Source organism: Oryza glaberrima, chromosome 4 (assembly GCF_000147395.1).
Source record: "Oryza glaberrima chromosome 4, OglaRS2, whole genome shotgun sequence".
NCBI lineage: Eukaryota > Viridiplantae > Streptophyta > Magnoliopsida > Poales > Poaceae > Oryza > Oryza glaberrima.
This window is the reverse complement of record NC_068329.1, coordinates 10985196-10996914: the sequence shown is the minus strand read 5'-3', so window position 1 is coordinate 10996914 and position 11719 is coordinate 10985196. Positions and strand designations below refer to the sequence as shown.

At 44.3% G+C, this 11719-nt stretch overlaps 1 long non-coding RNA gene across 1 annotated transcript; it reads right to left on the bottom strand.

Annotated features, from left to right (window-relative positions):
* Positions 1-10249: 10249 nt before the first annotated feature.
* Positions 10250-11427, bottom strand: LOC127770500 (uncharacterized). The gene is made up of 2 exons (XR_008017007.1): positions 11271-11427; positions 10250-10599 (listed from the first exon to the last, which is right to left on the bottom strand). It is a non-coding gene; the product is annotated as an uncharacterized LOC127770500 (long non-coding RNA).
* Positions 11428-11719: the final 292 nt, after the last annotated feature.

Genomic DNA, 11719 nt, shown 5'->3' with positions numbered 1-11719 from the left:
AAAAACAGATAGGTCACATTTTCTCAAATCAACACGCTATCTATTCCTGCCCTCCTGATTGTGTCGTGTGTCAACATCATCAAAGTACCTTGAGCAAGCAGTCAGGCACTCATTGGCGACGTATGCTTCTGCAATGGATCCTTCAGGTCTTGCCATATTCCTCACAAATCGTTTCAATGTGTACAACCTTCTTTCAACTGGGCACATCCATCCATATTGTACTGGACCTCTAAGGATTGCTTCATCAAGTAAATGAACAACCAAGTGCACCATTACAACAAAGAAAGAAGGAGGAAATAACTTCTCAAGCTTGCATAGGATTACTGGGATATCTGCTTTCATTCTATGCAAAACATCTAATTTCAGAGTTTTAGCACATAATTGTTGAAAGAAATTACCTAATTCAGCAAGTGCTTCATACATGTCACACCCTAAAAATCCTAAATATATAAATTGTTGTTTAATTGGAATTATTAGAAATGATTTTAAAAGCCTAGAAGAGAAGATCTAATTTTAAATAATAAATTCCAATATAAAATGGGGCCAGATAAAATTTCATTAAATACTTTGCTTAATTCTATAATTCCTAGATTTTTCTGGGATTTATTTGAGCTAAGGAAGTATTTTTAATAAATGGAATTGCATTTCATGAATAATTTAAATGGAAAAAGGTTTTTAAAAGTCTCTTTTGGCTTTGGGTCGAAAGTCGGCCCAAAACCCTCTCTCTCTCCTCCTCGGCCCAAGTCGGCCCAAGTCAAGCCGGGCGGCCCGCGCGCGCTCTCTAACGCTGACAGGTGGGGCCCACCTGTCAGGCCTGCCGTCTACCTCCGGCCGGCCGAACCCTAGCGCCGCACCGCCGTCGTCTCCTTCCAAATCCAGCCGCCCCTTTCCGTTTCCGGTGAAATTAATAGAGGGGAAATGATCCCCGGGATTCCCTCTATCTTTTCTCTTATGGAATCATCGGCTAAAATCGTTTGGAAATCCGTGGATTCGAGTTTGATTCGGATCGATCTCTCTCCTCCGAACCCTAGACTTTCCTTCGTGTCGCCGGTCGCCGTGGGCCTTTGCCGCCGCCTCCTTGCCCCTATAAAAGGACCCCCAAGCCTGCCGCTACCCGTCGCCACCCTTGCCTTCGTCTCTCGTCGTCCGTAGTGCCCTAGCCCCGTGAGACCCCACGCCGCCGTCATCGCCGCCGCTCCAGCCGTGCGCCGCCGTCGCTCCAGTCGTCGCCGTCGCTCGGGGAGGTCGCCATCGTGGTCGCTGTCGTGTCGCCGTCCTCGTCCACCCCTTCGCCGTCGCTGTCGACCGCCGGAACACCGCCGTCATCGTCAAGCCGAAGGTCGCCGCCGCTTCTTCCTTGGTGCCGTCGCCGTCCGTTGATCTTCCGCCGTTGTTTTGGTCACCGGTGAATTCGCCGCGTCGCCCTCTATGTGTTGGTGTCCTCCGTTCGCGTCGTCGCGCCGTAGTTCGCCGGCGAGCATGCGCGCCCGAGCCGCCGCCGGTGGTGACGTCATCGCTGACGTCATCGTCGTCGTCCACCGTGAGCCACGGTGGATCCGATCGATCTTGGCCGTCCGTTTTGGATGAATCGATCTCGGCCGTTCGTTTCCGTGAGCCGCCGCTGTGCACCCGGTCCACCGCGAACCCTAGCCGCTGACGCAATAATTCCCTTTTCCTTTTCAAAAATAATTCATTATTGCGTCATAATTCAATTAAAATCCATATAAATGATTTAATCCGATTTAATCTTTAAAAATTCATAACTAATTCATCTTAGCTCGGATTTAGTTGGTTCAAGTCTCTAAATTTTTCTAAAATTGAGATCTACATGTTAAAAATATCCACATGTACTGTTCATGCTTGTTTATGTGCTGTTTTGGTGTTTTTGCTCTTTTCTGTTTAGATTCCGACGTTTCCGGAGAGTTCGTTTTCGCAGGAGAAGAATTTGAAGAGTTCCAAGGCCAGCAAGGCAAGTCACACAGATCCCAAACAATCCTTTGAGCTTGTTGATCCCGTTTAAAGCTATTATTTCTATTCAACTATTGCATTTATTTTCGAATGTCATTGGGTGGAATTAACCTATTGTTTGTTATAGCCCTTTTTGTTCTTGATTACTTTATTCCTTGATACCTTTGGTTATTATAACTTGACTAGTTGGGCTTTATATATTGGTTCAGCTAGATATTAGATATGATTGCTTAGCCATGCTTAGAAACATTAGCACACTATTGGGATAACTTATGACTCACTATTATTTAATGATGGCTTAATGATAGCTCATGATGGTTAATCATGATTGGTTAATTACTTAAATTGCCAACTAAAACCTGATAATGGTGGGTTGTGAGCACATGGTTTTGATGGTCGTGCTCATGACAATTAAGGACCGGTTCACGAGTTTCGATTGTGAAACATTAACCGTGCCAACCACAAGCCAGCGTGGGCAACGGCTTTACCTTTTGTATAGCATGGTTCATTGCGGAGCACCAGACTAAGAAGTGGTGGAGATAAGTCCACGGGGGTCGCTGGGGAGTCCATGCCTTGTTTATAAGGGGGTGATTATGATCCAGGAACGGTGCGCTGTGGTGGATTGTGTTGTGCGAGGGGTACTGTCACAGCTCCTTTCCGAGGTACCGTGGTGGTATCGAGGCGCATGGTGACATGTCGTGGGGCTGTGCCTTGTGGGTACAGTGGTACACCTCTGGCCAGAGTAAAACTATTCGAATAGCCGTGCCCGCGGTTATGGGCGGGTCTAACAATGTCTTTCGCGATTAGTTTCACACTTCTCATCATAATAAAAGATGCTATAACTGGTAATAATATGATTAGCTCCTGGTTTGGAATGGTATATTCCTGGTTTGGAGATAGAACTGTGCAGCCGGGATGGTTGTTCAGAACGGTTGGGCCTATGCAACAGGGTATGTTGTATAGCGTTGGATTAATATTGTTTAATTACTACTTAACTGTTTTATTAAATTCTGAAATGTTTATTAAATGCTGTCTATGCAAATGAAACCCTACTATGCCATCCTTTGTATCCTGTGCACTTGCATATTTGCTACGTGGCTTGCTGAGTATGTCATATACTCACCTTGCAATCATTCATCAGAGGAGGAGTTCTACAGTGATGCTGATGGTGTGGAGGATTAGGTGTAGCCCTGGTCAAGCTACCTGTGGAGTGGAGTCGTCTGCGCCGTTTATCTTATTTTTCCGCTGCTTAGATCTTTATTGATTGAGAGGAACTATCTACCTCTGTAATGACATTTTATTCGCTTATTAATTAGAGTAATAATTGTACTCTATTATCAATTTGTTATTGTGTGCGTCGGCTGATTCCTGGACGAGGGTTCACACACATGTAAGCGTTTGGAATTTTGGATAGAAATTCCGGGCGTGACAATACATGTCCTTACCCATGATTCCTCTGACAGCAGCAGGTAAAATCCTTTGGAGTAGGATATGACAATCATGAGTTTTTAGTCCTTGAAGGTTGCATCCATCGACAGTAATACAAGTTGCTAAGTTAGAAGCATATCCATCTGGGAATTTCACACTTCTAAGAAAATCACAAAAGGCAAGCTTCTGGGTTTTATTCATTGTATAGGGAGCGTGTGGAACACTATATGAATCTCCATCACGCTTCAAGTGCAAATCTTTTCTTATGCCCATATCTTCCAAATCAAGCCTACAATTAATGGTGTCCTTTGACTTCCCAACAATGCCCAGAAATGTACCAAGAATGTTGTCACATATATTCTTTTCAATGTGCATTACATCAAGATTATGACATAGCTTCAAACTTGACCAATACGGCAAATCCCACAAACACGACCTTCGGTTCCAACATTGACCTTCTGCTTCTCGCTTTCTCTTTTTGCTTTCAGGATGTTTTCCTGGTCTGACATGCTTGACCTTATCCAATTGCTGCATCAATTCATCTGTACTAAATTCCTCAAGTTTTTCGACCTTACCATCAAAACATTTCTTCATCCTCCATGGATAATCCCTTGCCAGGAAACGCCGATGGCCAATATAACATATCTTATTCCTTATTCTTTTGGAGCATGGATTCTTGTCACAACGCACACACGCATAATAACCTCTTGTGACTCGACCAGACAATGTGCTCAGAGCTGGATAATCATGAATGCACCATATAACTGCAGCATGCAGATCAAACGTTTTTCCACTAAATGCATCAAAGGTACGGACACCTTTCCAAAGCTCTAGCAACTCTTCAATGAGTGGCTCCAAGAAGACATCAATATCCTTTCCAGGGCATTTTGGGCCAGGAATGAGAAGACTCATCATGAAGTTAGATTGCTCCATACATTCCCACGGAGGAAAGTTGTAAGGGATCAGAAATATTGGCCACATGCTGTATGAGGAGCTCATTTTGCCAAATGAATTGAAACCATCAGTAGCAAGGACAAGTCTAATGTTCCTCGCATCTTTTGCAAACCACCCATATTTTGAATCAAAGTCTTTCCAGGCCTCACCATCAGCTGGATGGCTGAGCTCGTTCTCCACTGGTTTCCTCTTCAACTTGTGCCACTGTGCCTCCTCTGCTATTTTTTTAGAAGCAAACATCCTCTTCAGCCTTGGAATCAGTGGAAAATGCGGCAATACCTTCTGAGGAACCTGCTTTCTTCCATCTGCATCTTTCCATCTTGATGCATCACATACTGGGCAGTTATCATTTTTTGCATACTCCTTCCGAAACAAAATACAATTATTCGGGCATACATGGATTGAATCATATCCAAGACCCAATGCACGAATAAGTTTCTTTGCTTCCTGATAAGATGCGGGAATAGAGCAAGTAGGGAATGCCGATGATAACGACTTCAATAATTCAGTGAATGCAACATTGCTGATTCGATAAAATGACTTGATATGAAGTAACTTCACCACAAAAGAAAATCTTGTACAATCTGCACCAGGGTAAAGTTCCTGCTTCATCTCATCTAATATAGCTGCTAACATAGACTTCCCTCCATCTTGACCTACTGTGTGTACAACTCATCTACCATGTCAGGAATTCTATCGGGAGAGTTCTCTTCTTCATCCTCATTTATACCAACATCCTCACTAAAACCAATTTGTTCATCCAGATGGTCTTCATTTTCATTAATTCTGGCATTGGATTGTTCTCCATGGTATATCCATCTAGTGTAAGTGCTGGCCATCCCATAAATATATAAGTGATCCTCCACAATTCCTTTCTGTCGATGAATCCGATTCAAACACCTTCGACATGGACAAAGTATCTCTGCATTCTCATTAAATCTTTCTAAAACAAATTTCATGAACTCATTGACCCCATCAAGATGCGGCTTGCTAAATAGCCTACTATTGATCCAACTTCTGTCCATCCCCTAAACAGAGAGATAAGATAACAAATAGCAAATTATTGAATATTTAAAAATGTATTTAGCCATTATGAGAATTTTCTATTCTAAATACGGTTTTTCTCTAAAGACACTCACCAGTTTTGTGCTGAGGTAGGCAGTGGCGGCTCGCTGCTCGGTCGCCGGTGGCAGCGCCTTGCTGCTCCGCAGCGGCAGCGGAGGCGACGGTCAGAGGCGCACTGCTGTCACGAGCAACCGCGCGCTCGCAGGGGCAGCGGAGGTGGGGGTGCAAGGCGGCGGCACCGGAGGCGGGGGTCCGAGGCGCTGGCACCGGAGGCGGCGGTCCGAGGGGGCGCCGGCGGTCTCGATGCGCCCAGACGAGCAACCGCGCGGCTCGCAGCGGCAGCGGAGGTGGGGGTGCGAGGCAACGGCAGCGGAGGCGGGGGTGTGAGGCGCCAGCACCGAAGGTGGGGGTCCGAGCCTCGGACGCGCCGGTAGCGGATGCGGCGGTCAGAGGCGGCGCTGGCGCCCTCGAGAAAAGCTCAGATGCGCCCACGGCCACTGCATCTGATCTCAGTGCCTATATTTTGGGAACGTGATATAACACATTTAGTTAATAAAGAAAGATCATGTAGAGGTGAGCAAGAGGCCCCCGGTTCCAGCCCCGGCAAAGCTTATTTTTCCTAATTTTTGTACTGGACCGGCAAGGATGGGAGGAATCATAGTGGGCTTTACCTAATGGGTCGGCCGGGATGGGCCTAATGGGCGGAGGAAGGGTAATGTGGGCTTCACTAAATGGGCCGTTCGGCAGGGATGGGACGAAGGGTGCGGTGGGCTTCATCTAATGGGCCGGCAAGGATGGGAGGAAGGGTAAATGGGCTGCTGTAAGAACTGCACTAACAATTATTTTTTTCTTTTGAAAACAATTGGAAAAAATATCATGACAAAACAATATTGTCATAAATTTGTGACGTTTGCTTTTTGACCCTTATGACAAATTAATATTCGTCACAATATCCCATTGAAAGAGTTTATGCGATTTCTAGTTGGTATTAACGACGAACACATTTTTTTCGTCACTAAGCCACCCATGTCATACAAATCGTCATAAAATGGAATGTGCTAATGACGAATTGCTCCAATGTCACGAGGAATTCGTCACAGAAGGTTATATTTCTTGTAGTGTAGCTACTGAGGATAGAGCATGGTACTTTTTGTTCGGACTGACTTTTTGGTTTTTTTATTTCTAACGAACAAAAAAATTCATGAATTCAAAACATTTTTGTAGGATCGAATAGCAAAAATTAGGAATAATTAACTATTTGCCACTCTTACGAGTGGTGCTGAATTATTTGCCACTAGACCCATATGTCATAGACACATGAGGGCCCACATGTCATAGACAATGAGTGGCAAATAATTAATTGCCACATCTTAAAAGTGGCAAGAAGTTAAATGTCCCCAAAAAATAAGCCAACCAGAGGGGGTGAGGGGTTGAATGGTTGGAGTACCCAAAAACCAAAACTTTTAGCGGAATTAAATGTTATCCTCGAATCCGATGTAGGTCAGTCTGACTGGAGTTGATCCGATGGTCTGGCCGTGCCTATGATGTAGATTGTCCGGTCCAACCACTGTGTGATAGTGCTGTCGCCTGATCCTATCGCCGGTCTAGCCGCCGCTCTCCTACCGGTTTGACCTACCGCAGGTATTCCGCTAGTTGAACCGCCGAATCCGAGCAAACACAAATCAAAGATCTCGCAAAGTAGATTGAAACTTTTTACTTCTCTCCGTGTTTACAATGTGCAACAATAATACTCCTCTCGAAAATCTCGACTAAACTCAAAACCCTAACTTTTCACTCAACTCAACTCTCTCAAAAATGATACCGGGAGGCCACACCTTCCCTCTCTATTTATACCCGAGGTAGGCAGCCTAAAGCCACGAACCAACCTTGTACAAGAAGTCCTAATCCCTAGGAAACCTTCCCGTACAAGAAATAAACTTTATAAGCTCTAATTGTACCAAATTCGGACTCTTTCCAAATTCGACTTCATTTCCCATACACACACAATATTTCCACTGTATGTTATATGGAATCTTCACCAACCACGTGCATTGGTTTTTTGCGTCAACATTCCGCATGATATCTTGATCGTCCGGATGTCATCTTGTCCCAAGTTGTCTCCCGATCTATCACCGGCAATACTCTCCTAAGGCATCAAGACCACCTACCATATCCGAGCACAAGTTCTCCCTAACTTGACTCATTGTAAGCAAACAACAATATTACATACGCATAGTATCCATCTAGAAGTCATAAACATGAATTAAACATGGAGATCCAAAGAATCAACCCTAAACCGAAACCGAGACAGTGTCGGCCGGTCTGACCGGCTACCACAGCCTGGTCTGACCGGTCCGAACCTGTCAGCGGCATTTCTTGTTCATCACCTGAAAATCAATCATCTCCAAACCACTTCACCAATAATCTCCAAATATCAAAACCAATAATCTCATATGCCAATTGTTTATCACAAAATAATAATCAAACACTGATTTTACAATTTCAAACAAAGCTGAGTTTTGAGACATTTTGCATCAAACATTTCAAAAGATATTAATATACAAAACTCCCTCCTGAATGTGTCAAAATGTTTGAAATAAAAACAGAGACAAAATCACAACCTGGGATCAAATTAATACGCCGGGACATACAAATACGACGGAATCAACATTAACATCGCTTCAATAAAAACAAAAGCGAGGACACAATCAAAAAGTTAGAAAATAGATAATGTAAAATCAAAATTGGAGTTAAAAACATGTGTACGAACACAACTGCCTCTTCTATTTAATATTGGGTGTTGGCTTAAGTTACAACGACACCGAGCTGCATAGGAACCAGCTCCAGAAATATGAGGCCCATTCAATGTGATTGTTCATAAAGAAAACTTCCACATATTTATTGATGCCATGTAGGTGAATAGTTTATGGCAGCTAGAGGGGCAGATCACACACTGCAGAGCATAGAGATGGCAATGGTGAATTCACCTTCGGGGGTCACCGCCGCGTCCCCGTCACCGCGGTGAAAAAATTTCACCGTCCCCACCCCCGTCAACCACGACGGGGGTACATTTTCTCCAGCCCCGATCACCACGCGGTGATTTTTTCCCCGTGGTGACCCCATATCAATTAGGGATTAGGGATCGTAGCATGAGCTGACCTTGCATCGTCGCTGTCGTAGCTTACCGGGGGGCGGAGGCCGAAGCCATGGTCAGCCGTCGGCGGATGGCGTGCTGGCGGTGGACGACGTGTGGGCGAGTGACGACGGAAGGCGCTGGCGGACGTCGATGCCGACGACGGCTCCCGGTGACGACGGCTGCAGGCGCCGTGCCTGACTGCGCGTGGACGGAGGCTCCCGGCGGCTGCCGGCGGCACGTGGACGGAGGCTCCCGGCGACGGTGGCTCCCGGTGGTGCATCGACGGGCGCCCGCGCCGCGCGAGAGAAGGCAGCGAGCGGCGGTGCGCCTAGCTCTCGGCGGATTGACGGTGCACGGTGGCACGCCTGACTCCCGAGCTTCCCGGCGGACTAGCGGACGGCGGTGGTGGGCTGGTGGCTGCGCGCGGATCTGGAGGATTTGGTATTTTGGGTGGAGAATTTGAAGTTGACTGGTTGACTTAGGGTTAGAAGTTATATATGCCTGTTAAATGGGCTTTAGTATTATGGGCCAAAACATGTAAAAAATCTAGAATTAGTCATCTATACAGTAAAGTCGGGTCACCGCGGGGGGCGGGGACGGGGAATGGTTCACCGTCCCTGTCCCCGTCATCCCCGATGGTGAGAGTATTGTAACCATTTTATTCCCTATGGTGAATACATATTAACCATCCCCGTCACCTAATAGGTGAATTCACCGCGGGGAAACGGTGAACGGGGCCCCATTGCCATCTCTAGCAAAGCATATATACAAGCCCTACAAGTTTGTTATCTAGCTAAACACAACAAGAGAGACCGCTGTGAATGAGGGAAATTGAATCACCGGACCATGCAGATACGTTCGTGCAACTGCAAACTCGGAATGGAAGGCATCTGGGACATGAATAGCACTGTATTGCAAAAAATCAGTATGTTTAATTTTGTGTGATCAGCTAAAGATCCTTATAGCACAGTGAGGATGTGTTTGGTTCCCTGTTCCAAAACACAGCATGCAAGAGACCAGCGTTTAGCTAGCTTCATGCGTGATCAGCACCGAGGCGCTAGACTGGCCCCCGCCAAAACACATCTTGTTTTCGTATCTTGGTAGCTGGGATGGAGGAATCAGGAAGCTGCTTACATCCTCTGTCCCACGAGAACCAACGTAACATATGAGATGTTTCGTAATATAATAAATTTAGATAGGTTTTTATCGAGATCATTATACTAGAAAACATATCATCTTATTATAGGTTTGTTCTTTTGTTGGACTAAGGCCTTGTTCCCTAGCTGTGGAAAATAATCCAAAGGAAAACCAACCCACGTGGGGTTTGGGTTGTCCCCGCTCCCCACACCCAATCCCTTCCCCCCAATCCCCTTGTTCCCCCAATCTCCTGGCCTCTATTCCCCTATTCGCTAGCTGGGATTTCCCTGTTGGCTAGCAGTTTGGAGTAGAAGGTGGGATTAGAGGTGAGATTAGAAGGGATTACTACCATTCAAATTCAGCGTGAGAAACTATCATGGAAAATTCGGATAAAATTTAAAAAGCTGGAAGGTCACGAAAGTCAAAATAATTCAGAAATGACAAGATAAAAAACGATCATGAAAATGGAACAGAAATTCAACGTGCAAAATAATTCTAAAAAGCGTAAAGATAGAAAATCATGGATTTACCACAGATGGATTCTAAAAATAGTCGAGAATATTAAAAATCATAATTTTGGATAGATTAAATTCTACAAGCAGTAAACATCCAATTGCCATTGTGCAAAGCAAGCTACAAAATAGGTTCTTTGAACGTAATATATCTCTATCCGATCAAACTAAATAATATATCTCTATCCGATCAAACTAAATAATATATCTATGTCTGATCAAGCAAGTGTTAATCCTGTAGAAAAAAATGGTTCCTGCAACCATCACAGCTACATGAATTAAGAAGCAGTTAGGAAAAATTGTCCTTCATCCATCGCATTTCACAATTCAAGCGGTCTCTATGAACTATCTTGCAAAAGATTCCTTCCAATGGGCACAACTAGCAAATGGGCCATGGAACTACACAAACAAAAAGAAACAAGTCTTAGACACTAGACAATGGTGATTGCTAATATGTAAACTAAACAACAGGTAAAATGAACTTGAATCAAATCAGATAAATATGCAGAAGATGGTTACTTGTACTCAAGTTTTTGTTGAGCACAAGCAATGATACAATTACACATCAAACACACTCACATACACATACAGAGAGAATCACTCTAGCACCTGCTTTATTACCATGTCACAATTAGCTTAGATTTGTGGTAGGCAGACATAGCACATTATACCTGCAGCATAGCACTGCATATATGTAGCAGCAGTAGAGAGAGATGATCACACTGCCAGTTAATCAGTTATAGCAAGCACGCATGATAGATCGATAGATAAATAGATAGATAGATTGATTTTAGGAAGAAGTAAGGTGGTAGGCAAGGAATGTAAGTGGATGAATGGATATAGGTAGATGTAGATCGATGTAGATATGTACTAGTAGTAGTGGCGCGCGCGCACACACACTAGCATGGCTGCATGACAGAAGAGAGGGGGCATGCTGACAAGAATCAAAATTATAAAAGTTCAGAGGCATACTAACAAGAATTATGTCAAAATTATGCTAACTTCAGCCTAAACCTGACATAAATATAACATGAAAATCATGTCAAAATTATAAAAGTATGAACGGGTACCTGGAAAGACAATATCCTTTTGGTCCAAAGGTCATTCTTACATGGTCTGCATTGTTACACAATCGCATCATAGACAAAGTGCAACGTGGCTAAAAAAATGCACCTATTTAAGTGTAGAAGAATTGAATTTCAGAATTGCACAAATTAAGATTATGCTAGTAACAATAGTAATTCAAATTTACCAGCATCGTTCTTGACCATATAAGACGAGTCATAGGCCCTGCACTCATGAAGATCTCCCTATTCTGCGCGTCCTTGAATACTCCAAAAGATTTGACCTTTTCTTCATTTGAGAGCTCCTCCATCGATTCCACAACAGTGATGCAGTTCCTTATTGAGCAATCATCTACCTTGCTTGCCTCCTCCCTCTTCTTTGCTTCCTCCTCCCTCTTCTTTGCTTCCTCCTCCTCAGATTGTCTTTTTCTCATCTCCAAGTAACTTCCCATCAT